Source organism: Myotis davidii, unplaced genomic scaffold, assembly GCF_000327345.1.
Source record: "Myotis davidii unplaced genomic scaffold, ASM32734v1 scaffold290, whole genome shotgun sequence".
NCBI classification, from domain to species: Eukaryota; Metazoa; Chordata; class Mammalia; order Chiroptera; family Vespertilionidae; genus Myotis; species Myotis davidii.
In genome coordinates, this window is record NW_006285049.1 from 2,359,642 (window position 1) to 2,373,091 (window position 13,450).

The following is a 13,450-nucleotide window of genomic DNA, read 5'->3' on the forward strand; positions in this document are numbered from 1 at the left end:
ATCTTTCTTCTATCATTGACAGTCCCTCTAGGTTGTGGGCTGCTTGCCTGTGTTCCTGAGAAGCATCTACGGTACCAGTCTATAGAGTGTGTTTTCTTTAGTGAATTACCGGTATGTTTACCGGTAATAAACTTGCACTGTTTTATGTATATGTTTGATTACATACAGCCTTGTGACAGTTTTCCTGCATGTCATAAGCATTTGAATATAAATTAAAATGTTAAAATCAAATCTGATATTGTTTTACCTTTTATTTGGTGTGTGGAAGGTGTGCGGAAGAGGGGGTAGTCTTATACGGCGAGTATATAACAAACTCTGTATTTTGAGTGGAAATGTTAGGGGGTCGTCTTATACGCCCAGTCGTCTTATACGCCGGCAAATACGATATCTCTAAATAGTTTTTTCATTACACTGTGAATAAAATATGAATTCCTGATCCTAGTCTATTAGGTCCCCAAATAATCTACCCCTTGCCTACATCTCCAAATGCATCTCCTTCGTTCCTCCCTTAAATCAACATGCTCCCATCATACTGACCTTGTTTTTCTCTTCTAAATTCTTCTACCTTGTACCTGCCGCAGGGCCTTTGCACTTACTGTTGCCAAGCCCAGAGTGTTCTTCTCCCAGATCTTCACAGGGTTCCTTCTGCTCATGTGAATTCCAGCTTAAACAGAACCTTTTCTGAGAAGCCTTCCTACCAGCTCCCTTACCCAGATAACTTTATGTATCATCCTATTTAATTTTGTACAAAGTGCTTATCACTAATATCTCAGGTTTAATTATTTGCTTTCTAGGCACCTTTTTTCCTCTGATACATAAACTTCATGCGATCAGGGTCATTGCCTAGTCTGTCTACTGAGATGCACTGGGCACACAATATCTAAATATTTTTTACTGAAAGGATGAATTTGATCAACTTATTGAGCTAATTATATGTAAGGGTCTATGTTGGGTACAAGACAGTATTTCACATCTGACATTGAATCTGAACACTGACCTTTTGTTATCTTTGTCACTTGTTATAAAGGAGGAAACTGAGGCTTGAGGAGAATTAGTACTTCCCCCAATGTTAACGAATTCACTTCTACCAACATTTACTGAGGGCACACAGTATGCCAGGCACAGTGCATGATACCAGGGGTACAAAGGGGATTAAACAGGGCTCTTGCCCTGTCATTGCACTGTCTGGTGTGGGAGACAGAGCACAGACCACCCATTGTACTACAATATGATGTGGGAATCGTGGTGGCCAACCTTATTCCAAAGGTAGGAACAAAACACTGAGAGATAAAGAATTGTGTGCCTAATTTTGCAGGATGGTTGGATATAGATCTTGAAAAGTTTTACAGAGAAGATGGCATTTGAGCTAGGCCTTTGAAGATGATTAGGACTTTGCCAGGTGCAGAAAGAGTGATCAGAGCTCTCCAGGTAGAGTGAAGAAGAGATGTGAAAGCAGAGAGACTTGGAAGAGTGCCCATCCCAGCTAGTTAGCTATTGAAAGCAGGCTGGACTATCAAACGTTTATCAAAGTCAGCATTCAAGTGAATCTGACTCAAAATTCAAGTGAAAAATTAATGAATTTTTTTATCTAGCTCCTAGAGTTAATAAAAGTTTGCTGTGTATAAGTTTTTTTTTCCTCAAAGCTTTATGCATTTTTTTCTCATTAGCCTCTTGTTTGAATGAACTATGGTGGTACCATGTGGAAGTGGGGCCAAGGGCATGGTAAACTCACAGATACCCAGTTTGCTGACTCATGGGCTTGGCACAGGCCGGTGTGCTGTGCTTAGGGGAGGCTCTCTTACTCCTGCCAATGTGGCCACATGACATGAAATCCCTGAACTAGGAATTGCTGTGGAGTCAACCTTGCTGGTTGGAACTCAAATACCACTGGGAGGAGAAATACATAAAACTGATTGGATATTAACATCTCTGGCAGAATGAGTTTGTGAGCCTCTTCCCTCAGTGCTGGGCAGTGTCCTTAGGGACAAGGGAATGGACCTTTGGTCCAGGGGAGTGAGGAGAAGGACAGCATGCACATGGAATGTATGCCCGATATGGAGCTAGGTGCTCCAGTGCTTTTTGCATTTTGATATACTCCACGCTATTCTCGTACATTTCCAGATTGGCTCACCGAGGCACACGGAGGGTGGGTAGCTTGACTGAGGCCACACTGCTAACAATAGTAAAACTGCAATTCAAAACCAGGTCTGCTTCCAAACAACATTGCCTCCCTACCCTGCTCCTGCAGCAATATGGGTCACTGGTGGTGGTGGTGGTGGTGAGCATGGTAGAAAAAAATGGTGAGGATATAGAGCATGGAGGTCAAAGTTCACTCAGTTCACAGTGGCACTTTGGGCTAACCCTCAGAAGAGTATGTGCTTGTCTAGGTGCTATCTTTTGAGCATTTGGAGGGATAGAAGCAATATGTGGGTAGGCTGGTAAATTTCTTGGCAAAATAAGAATGTGCCATGCAAGGACCGGTATTTGAAGTGGCCTACATGCTTACTTCCTACGGTGAATCTGGGGCTTGGAGATAATCAGATAATTGGTCTCATCAGGTGGCATATCACAGGTGAGTCAGGCAAACAGTGTTAGGTACAGACTGGCTTAAGCCCATCGCTCCCCCTTGGGGAGGCTGGTATGCTTCTTTGCCAACTTCCCTTCCTGCTCATACTCAGGTCCCTCAGAAGTAGCAAACATGACTCTTAAGAATCTGTCACCAGAAATGGGGACTACAGTCCTCGTATTGACATGCATTCTGTCCTCCAGAGATTAAAGAGGATTGTACACACGGCCAAAAGGAAAGCTATTGTGCAGATTGTGAATAGGGGCAACACACACACACACACACACACACACACACACACACACACACACAGTAATGGCCCTCCCATCTCCTACTCCTTGTATGGTAGATGTGCAACAAAGTGGGAAAGGCCTTCAATGTGCAGTTCTCCATTCTCGGGTTTCTAACCACCAGGCCCTGCCCTCCATGTGCACCTGGGTCAATGTCAGGGTCTCAGTCCCCTGCAGGATACATGGTTCTGTACCTTCTTCCTTAGAGCTGGAAACTGGATATAGTTCACTCTTTCACTCCTTTAGGTAACAAGCATTTTACTCGGTGACTATTACGTGTACCTTGAACACATCACTAAGTTCTCTGGATTCAGTGGTGAAGGAGACAGTGTTGGCTTTTTATTACAATGAAAATAAAATCTCACCTCCAGCATCAGGCAGACTCCCCTGGTTTATTTCACTCCAGCCACACCCCTTTCTAATTCTTGAACATGCCTGGGGCCTTTTGCTGGGACTCTCTTCCTTCCTTATCTTGCAGGTCTCAGCTCAGAGGTTACCCCCTAAGAGGGGTCCTTCCCAATCACCCAGACTGAAGCTGCACTCTCTCTGGGGGCCACACACCTGCACTGTCATTCTCTAGCCAGCTTATGTGCTTTGCCTATTGAAACCTTACCACTTATGACTTAACTTTTTTATTTACTGGTTACTTATTTCTTGTTTGTTTTCTAATCTCTAGAATGTTAGCTTTTTCAAATAGGAAACTTGCCTGCTTACTATACTCCTGGAACTTCAAATAGCTCAGAAGAGTCTGTAGTAGTTGTTCAAGAAACCTTGTTGCATAAATGAATGAATGGCACTGTTCCTGCCTTTGTGCTTACAGTCTAGCGAGGTAGTATTGCATCAGAACTTAAATCCAAAAGTCAGGTGGCCAGGGGTTTGAATCCCAGCTCTGGGGCTAGTGACCTAAAGTCCCTGAACTTCAGACTCACCGTCTTTAAAAAGGAGACAATAATAAAACACCTACTTCACTGAGTTGGCATGATGCTTAGTGAGGAAATTCATCTAAAGTGCTTGGCATTGGGCTTGCAACAAAGTGATAGTAACTGTTGTGTTTTATTATTACTGGGAGTGAGCCTGATGAGAATACAATAAAATGGAAAAGCATGTAATAGAATGTAATAAGTGGGATAGAGAGGTGGAGGGCAGGCTATCCCAAATGAAGCTTTATTGAGGGGCCATATCCAGCCAGTTATGCCCATGACTCAAACCAACAAACCACTTTGATGAGCATCCTCATTGTCATCCTAGTGCTGGAAGAATCATTCCCAGGTTTCCCTTGGCCCTTGGTAGCCCTTGTCGATTCACCTACAGCTCAAGAGTCAGGCTCTTCACCGCAGTGAAGGCAGCAGCCTTGCAGCAGTGAGCACTCTGGTTAGGAATATTATAGTACATAATGTGGTCTATAACTTTAATTGTATCATAAGACAGAGGTGTACAAACCGATGACTGACTTTAATAATCGTGAATGTTTGAGATCACTGTCTCTCATTTAAATTCTGGGCCATGTATTGAAAGAAGCATACTAGCCCTTTATCTGCTGTCTGTTCAGATTTCATGCTTCCTTCTGCGTGTTCTATCTAAATTAAATCTCTCTTTCACTGGGAAGCCCTTTGGCTATCAGCTCCTATTTTTAGAATAGTAGTCAAGACTTGGATTTCAAAAAACGGGAGGCCCCAGGGTTCCTGCTGTGGTCCGGGCTCCTGACCGACTGCTCTGAGTACTCAGCCAGACCACAGCGGCTCTGAAGGTTAGTGTTTCTTTTTTTCCTGCCACTGGGAAATTGTTCAGCCAGTGATACTAGTGGTACCCGGAAGCCAAGCCCTTGTCCACCAGTCCTTCCAAGATGTCCCTTCCAGGCTCTGTAGTCACAGTCCCAAGGGCAGCATTGAGGTTCCAGCTCTCAGGCTTGTCTGGCTCTTTTTGTTTGAGTAGATAGGCTCCCAAGAAAAAAAGGACGTGTAATAGCAAGTTAGAGATCTGCAGGGGGAAGAAGTGAGCATGGGAGCTTAGATTTACGCACTGGATTGCGAATGTTGTCGGAGGCCAGCTGTTAACAGTCCTGGGTCCTTTGCTGCTTTCAGTAACACTGTGGGTAGAGCTGGGGGTGGGGATGGGGTAACCGATGGTGCTCCTGTGGGCCAAGCATGTGGAGGTCTCTCTTCCAGGGCTGCGGGGCCTGTCAGGTGGGGAAGTGTGGAGAGGATATGGCTTGGTTTTCCCTTGGAGCACTTCTGTTAGAATGGCCACTGCTACCGCTGGGCCTGGCTCCCAGGGTGGGGGGATTAAACTTGAAAACAGGCCCACAAACAGATACAAACCTCTTTTTTTGGTTCCCCTCAGCAGAGCTTGGACAAACTGGCTTTTTTCAAGAGGATTTTTATCTAACTCTAAGAAAGAACATCCTATATAATAAAAGCCTAATATGCTAAGTGTCCGGTTGTCCGGTCAGCTGTTCAACCAATCAAATATGCTAATGATATGCTAAGGCTGCTCAACCGTTCGCTATGACATTCACTGACCACCAGGAGGAAGACGCTGTGACCAGTAGGTGAGCTTGCTGCTGGGGTCTGGCCTATTGGGACTGAGCGAGATGGGCTGGACATGCCCTGGAGCCCTCCCACGGTTCCTCCCCAGCTGGCCAACCTTCCGCATCTCTCCCCAGCCCTGATCATGCACCGGTGGGGTCCCTCAGCCTGGCCTGTGCCCTCTCACAATCCGGGGCCCCTCGGGGGATGTCAGAGAGCTGGTTTTGGCCCGACCCTGCAGGCCAGGCTGAAGGACCCCGCTGGTGCATGAATTTGTGCACCAGACCTCTAGTAGACTATAAATGAAGATGATACTAGAGCAGCCGTGGGCAAACTACGGCCCGCGGGCGGGATCCGGCCCATTTGGCTGTTCTATCCGGCCTGCGGAGCCGAAAGAGCGGAGGGTTCTCTTGCTCTCCCCTCCGCTCCTTCACCAGCAGCAGTATTAACATGTATTAGTTCACACAAACACTCCATCCATGCTTTTGTTCCGGCCCTCCGGTCCAGTTTAAGAACCCATTGTGGCCCTCGAGTCAAAAAGTTTGCCCACGCCTGTACTAGAGGCATAAAAAGTTTAGCTCACACAATCCAGATTCCTTGTGTCACCCTGGGTGGTCTGTGCCATTCCACTGGGTCCTGTGTCCCACAGTCCCAGCTCCTACACTGCCTCCATGTGGAGGGCACCTTCTCTCCTCCCTGATGTCATAATCCAGTTTCCCAGATGTCAGCACTTGGTTTCCCTCACATTTGTAGTTCTTCAAGGCCAAGGCCCAGGAAAAATGCTAAGCCTGTCTCTCCTGTGGGGACTTCCCACTTAGTTTTAGATGCTGGTCCAAAGATGGGCCTTTCTGCAGCCACCCAAAAAGATGGTGCATCTCAGGTGAGATACTTTCTCTGCTTAGAGGAAGCAGCATGTCCAAGAGTGAGACAATAAGAACATTCATTCAAGAACTTCCTGCAGCATTTTGTGAATGAATTTCCTGAGGTGTTACAATGGCATAAATTTAAAGAGTGAAAGCTTAGAAAGACACAGTTTGGAAAACTTTCCCTTTTCCTCAATGCCTTTTTCAGGGCATCTCTGTTTTGGTGTCATTCATGACATTCACACATTTAATACAAGACCAATAATGAGAACACATGGACGATTCCTGAGAAGTGCAATGAAAGCAACTGCTTTGTTAAGAACCAGACTTCAGAAAAGGAAGAATTTGAACACCAGCAGAAAGAGTTGGAAAAAGTCTGCAACTCCATCATTACTAAGCTGTAACAGAGTGCAGGAGGCCTGCCAGGGGGTGCCTGGGGGCTACCCTGGGGGAGGGGCCCCTCCATCTGGTGGTGCCTCCTCTGGGCCCACCATTGAAGAGTTTGATTAGGCCAACCTTGAGTGTAGATGTAGCATTGTTCCACACAAAATAGTGAAGGACTCAAATTTGGCAGTTTTAAAAGTAGAGTTGCTGTATGGTAAATAACTGCGCTTTTTTAAATTCTTGACTATGGGCTATGTGCACAGGGAAAGGAAATAAGGCACGTTATAAGCACTGAATTGTAAGCAGAAAATACGATGTCTTGAAACTATTTAAAACTGGCACTGTAAAAAAATAAAGTGCTTGGCCCTGAGCATGGTACATTATAAGTGCTCAATTAATACTACTTAGTTACTGCTGCAGTTGTGCAAATATGATGTAACATTATTAAAGTGAATGGAGGAGGCTTGGAAACGAGTCCTTGAGCCAGGGACAGTTTGTTGAGTGCGATCTGTAAGCTCAGTGCGGATGGGCCATATCTCCTGTCATCGGTTATCAGAAGGGGACAGGCATGGCCAAGTTTATCTGGGGAAGAACTTTACAAATTTTCCTGGCTACGTTCAGAGACGGAGAGAACACTTTTGTGAGCATTTTTGAAAACACAAAAATGTTCCTGGATCTCGGTTCAGCCTGCAGATGCATAAGAACTCGACAGCTGATGCCCATATTTCACTCCAGGCAAAAACTTTCCTCAGAAACAAACAGGCTTCACCGCAGCCTTCGAGGTGTCGCTAGCCTGAGGCGAAAACTCTGCCTGCTTATGACATGAAACAGACCCGATGCGGGGCACAGTGTCAGCTGTCAGGGAACGGTGAGCTGGCCTCGCCTGCTTTCTCTACATCCCTGAGCCCTGAGGGGTTAAAAAGAACTAACCAAGCAGAGACCCATCAAGGGAGTGTCAGGGGAGGCTCTGATAATGGTTAATATACGAAAACAGTAAGAGGTAACCACACAGAAACGTAGAAACAGAAGCTAGGTATTAGTGGAAACAGCAGCAACATTTTAAAAAACAACTGAGCTTGTTCAAAAAACATGAATATTTGTTTAGTTGCATCTTATATGCTATTAGTGCTGACTTTTTCAGGGACTTCAGAGATTAATGGAAAGGTGGACTGACAAGCAAATGAGTAAGCCACGGGATCATGGGGCCACCAGACAAACGGAAACCCTGCCTTCCTCCCTGCCCCTGAGCCCTCCCCAATTTGGGCTGCAGGTTTTTTAAGCTCCTCTTTTCTCTCTTTCAGTCTCTCCCCTGGTGTTTTCTTTACCAATTCCTTCTATTTCAAAGTTTTTACAATCCAATCTCCAGGTTGCTGCTTTGTGTCATTTTTAACATTTGGTTGGTTTAGTTACTCATATAATTATTCTTTTCCCTAAAGTAATGTGCTGGGGTATGGAGTGGAGTGAAGAAGTGAATATGTATCTGTTTACAACACTTGAAGGGTGATAAACAGACTTATATCCATCAAGCTACATAGTCTGAACTGACATATAAGATGCCCCTTGGGACTGCTCCTAGAATGGAAAACAAATAAATGTAATTATGATATATCAAACTAGTAGCCCTGCACACAAATCCGTGCACCAGTAGCTCTCTGCGGGGCCTGGCTGCTCCGCATCCGCTGCCCAGAAGCTCTCCTCCACGGCAAGGTGCAGAACACTTGTGTGTCTCATCACCGGGGCGGGGCTGAGAGGACTGGGCACCACCATCTTGTGGCTGTGGGCGCTGCCATCTTTGTGACAGAGTGATGGTTAAATTGCATATTACCCTTTTATTAGATAGGATTGGTAACAAACACAACAAGAAAATAATTATTTCAAATGTTTTAGAAGACAGTATTTTAACATGCTTAATGGACTATGTTCTCAAGATAAAAGAAATTGCAAATTTAATTCATGAGTTTAAAGCAAGTTATAATTCTGATATTTTTATTTTGAAGCTAGCATACAGGCATGGGCAAAATAGTTGTGAATATGTGAAACAGCGTTAATGAAGCTATTGTAATAAGCATTACCTGCATGTCTTTTTCCATATGAACAATGTAAATCTACTTTTGCCCACCCCTGTAGGCAAGATAAAATAAATACATGATATATTAATGTTCTTAGAAACTAAGTTAGTGTAAGAGAAAAGTAAGTATAACAATAAAAAATGTTATAGTAAAACCTTTGTATTGTTAAAATTGAATAGGAAATTTTAATATAAACATATTTTAAAAGGTATACATGTATATTTCTCTCCAACTCTGTCCTTTGGAAGGGTCTAGAAGCATTGAAAAGCCAATAGTGGTGAGTACCCCTAGCACCCAAAGCTTGGTCTCTAAGTACCATTTCCACTGAAAAGAATCAGGGCTTTTTAGAGAAACAACTGATCCTGGGTCTGGATGAGCGAGTGTACAAGGTGGGCCTGGGACACCCAGCTGTGCTTGAAAATGAGCCAGTTTGAAGGGACTCATTGGCCAAAGATGGGACAATTTGAGCTTCAAAAAGGATGACTGCAATGGAATGAAGCACACTGAATACATAAAAATCTGTGACTCTATAAAATAATACTCAGGAAAGAGAAACCCAAAGACAAAACAAAGCAAAAAGAACCCCACCATTTTACTTACTCCTTCTCTGGAAAGTGATGATTATTTACCTTGCTGACCCAGTAGCAGTTGGTGAGATAAATCTCTCCCTTTCTTGCTCTTTCTCTTATAAAGGTTGCTGGCTAATAAATGTAGAATGAATGATAGAAAAGTCACCATTTTCAATCTGCAATGAAGTAATTGATTAAGGCAAGAATAGTCAGTAGATGATAAAGCTATTAGGTAATGGGGAATTGGATAGCCTAATGCTGCTGAAGTATTACTCCACAGATTGTCTGGTGGTTTAAAAATAAAACTGGAACTTTACAGTGGAGGAGTAAGGCTGTCTCCGGCTTACTGCTAACGGGCCCATTAGATAGGATGTACCTCATGACATGTTGCAATATCATAGTCTCAATAATCATATCCTACCTAAGGCATTTAACCTGAATGGAATCCAGCCTCTATATCCAAACTCTAGTGTGCTGGGAATGCATGGGTGAGTGCAGTGAGTTAAATGACACTGCACATTTGGCAGCGGGGCAAATTCAGGAAGAAGGTCATTCTGAGGGACAGCTGGGTTGGTCTTTTCACTGAGTTCACATCATGCCAACAAAACGGGTGGAATGCTGTTCTTGGTTATAAGGGATATAACACCCAAATGTGGGCTGGATTCTGGTAGGACTAAACTATGAGCAGCTTACACTTTTGGAACAATTGGCAAAATTTAAATATAGATCAGGCATTAGATGATGATAAAATATCATTAATTTTGTTAGGTCTATAATGGCATTGATTTTAAGGAGGAAAATGTTCTTATTTTCATGGTGTCCATATACTTTACTTTAAAAACTCTAGTAGAAAATTGATGAGGCAAACATGGTAAAAATGTTAACAACTATCATTTTTCCTTGTTATTGAATTTATTGGGATGACACTGGTTAACAAAATTATACAGGTTCCAGGTGCACAATTCTACAACCCATCATATGTACACTGTATTGTGTGTTCACTACCCACAAAAAGTGTTAACTATTAATCTAGTTAAGGGGTGGTCATTATATTCTATTTTTCTATATGTTTGAAAATATGCATAATAGAAAGTTTAAAATTCTGATTCCTAGGTCCCAACCTAGACCCCCCACATGAGCTTACCAGGGGTGGGCAAACTTTTTGACTCGAGGGCCACAATGGGTTCTTAAACTGGACCGGAGGGCCTGAACAAAAGCATGGATGGAGTGTTTGTGTGAACTAATATAAATTCAAAGTAAACATCATTACATAAAAGGGTATGGTCTTTTTTTTTTTTAGTTTTATTCATTTCAAACGGGCCGGATCCGGCCCACGGGCCGTAGTTTGCCCATGGCTGGCTTAAACCCTAGTTGGTATCCATATTTTGTCAAGTATTTCATCTCAGCGAGGAAATGGGTGAATTATTGTCTTTTTCATCTGTGTATTCTTCTTCGGCAAGTGTTTATCCCACTATGGGCCAAGCGCTGTTCTAGGTGCTGAATTTCAGCAGTGACCAAAACAGATAAAGGGATCTTAAGTCCATGGAGTTGGCACTCAGCCTTGTCCATAGCAGGTCTCTTTAAAACAAACTAACTTTTAAAAATTGTTATATACAAAAAAACCCCACAGAAAACTGCACCATACAGATGGGCAGCTTAAATGTCAGACAGTAACAACTTGCCCCCACCCTCACCCCCACCCCCAAACAACACCCTGCCAATCAGCAGGAGTCTTCCTTGCCCCACTAAGTCACAACCTCCCCCTCCCTGCAAGAGTCTATTTGAGAGCTAAGGTAAGAATCAAAGACAAAGTTCAGAATCCTACCTTTAATATTCTTCTGGGTGTTACTCTGTCTGCCAAAAGTCAGATTTTACATTTTTTTTCCTCTTTCAAAAGGTTCTTAGTCTCCAAGCGGTACAAAACAGTGCCACTCAGACATGCATTATTACACATGTGATTTTCACTTTGTAATATCAAGTCAGTGGAGTAGCTCTGGGGTAAACTCATTCCTGATCCACAGCTAATTCTGAGAGCATAATGTCATAAAGGGTCTTCAGACGCCAATGCATAATTCTGTCCCAGTGGGGTGAAGAAATTAGAACGTGATTTAAGACAACCTCAGTGCCTGCCTCGCACCAGTAAAGCTGGTCTCGAGAGAGTGTCTGCAGAGTTATTATGTTGCGGGATGTTAAAGGCGACCAGAGGCGCTGCTTGTTACCCGGGCTGGTTGAATTGAATGAAAAATAAGCTTTTCTCTTTTCTTTTGTAGAAAAAGCACTCAGAGAACTTTAATCTTCTTCCATTTTATATAATTTTTCTCCTAATTTAGTTCTTTCAGACTCAGAGCTGAAATATTGCAAAAATGGATGATGTGGTCCCTGCCTGGCTATTCTCAGAATGCCCTGATCCTGGTAACAATACAAGGATTGCAAAGTAAAGATACCTGCATTTCATCTGAAAGTCTCAAAGCTCTAATACTAGGTTATCTTTCATGCACAAGGATATACCACCTTTGCCAGGCTATTGTGAGCATTGAATAAAATAATGAGCACATGGTGCAGCTTGGGGCACACCCAGGAGGGCAGGAAGAGTTTGGGAGGCAGCTGAGGTGGGTAGGAAGGCTTGCAGACTGGCTGGGAACTGGGGCCCTTCCAGCAACTCCATTCCCTACCTGGATGGCCCGTCTTGATTTGGCCAAACCTCAGTCTCCTCAGGGGTAAATGGGGGAAGATACCAGTTTCTCACAGGGATGCTGTGAGGGTTGACACCTACCATTGGCCTGGTGCCTACTGTGGGCCACTGTGCCTTCTTCCGTTATCATCTCATATTCTTCTCAACCCTCCGCATGTCGCTCATGCGCAAACAGGAAATGTAGGAGACATAATTTTGTTTTAAAAGGAAGTGCTTTTGCCATCTCCACACCCATCCCTTTCCTCCAAAACAGGAGGCATCTCCATTGTATCCTGGATCCTCATTGATCAGTTTTAATCTCTTTCAGTTTACTTGATCTCTGAAAACCTTAAAATGGGGATAAAACAGTACCTTTCTGTTGGGTTGTCGTGAGGATTAGCTGAGAGAATGCATCTTTGGTTTTGTTAGTGTCTGGGACATTAGGGAGCCAGGAGCCTGAGGTCCCTGCTGTGCCCAGAGGACTCCCACCTCAGCCCTCCTGCTGGAATGAGGCTGAGGCGCCCCAGAGGCAGCGGCCGCTGCTCGAGGATGACAGCCGTGGCCGGGGCCTGTGATGGAAAACTCCCCACAGTGAGACTCCTACCGTAGCAGAGAGAGAGGAAGAAACTGTATTACCTTCCTCTTTCATCTGTCTCTTCCTGTCTCCAGTCAATAAAGATCTCCCGGCTGTTGCCTCTCAGCATCGTCCTCTGGGTTAGAGCTTCACACTTTCAGTTTTTAAGGAGGACTAATAGCCATTTCTGGCTTTTTTTCTTTCTTGTGCAAAGCCTTCTATTTGCTTGCTTTCTGGAAGAAAATAAAAGCGTTTCATGCTGTTGGCCTTGGGCTGGACATTAAAAAAATGGAAATGGAATGTCAGCACTAGGGTTCAGGTTGGCTCTGGGTTTACACTGGGAAGAGCAGCTCCTCACAGGAGGAGCTAAAGGCACAGGTTGTTTCTTTCTGGAAGTTTCTGAAAGGGCCTGTTGTATCAGAAAGCCTTTGGGCTATGTTCTCAAGTTGAATACTATCTAAGTTTTGTTTCTCCTCCTGGTGCTCATTTGAATGCAGGGTGTGAGGAATCAGGCTGCTCTGAGGACCTTCATGTCAGAATATCTTCTTTGTCCACTAGCTGGTGTCTGCAGAGGCTGCTGTTTAAATGCTCCGTGGGGGTGGAGTGTTCTGTTCCATAGGCTCAGTTCCCTGCCTGGGAGAGAGCAGTGTGGGCACAGCGGCCTCTGGGTGGCCTCGGATTCCTTCCTCCAGGCTCTGGGGCTCCGCCCTCTTTGTCCATTGTCCCAACGCCCCTCGCTTCCTCTCCCTCCCTGCTCAGGGCTACTGCATCCACAGAGCACCTGCTGTTGAGTCTGGCAACTTTTTATTCCCCTGACAAAAGCACATATACTTTTGTGAAATATATTTTATGAATTAATTTCTTCTTTCATTGTGAAATTCCTTGGCGTGCCAAATGTGTTGAAAAGTACAAAGTTGGGTTTTTTTGTTTTGTTTTTTT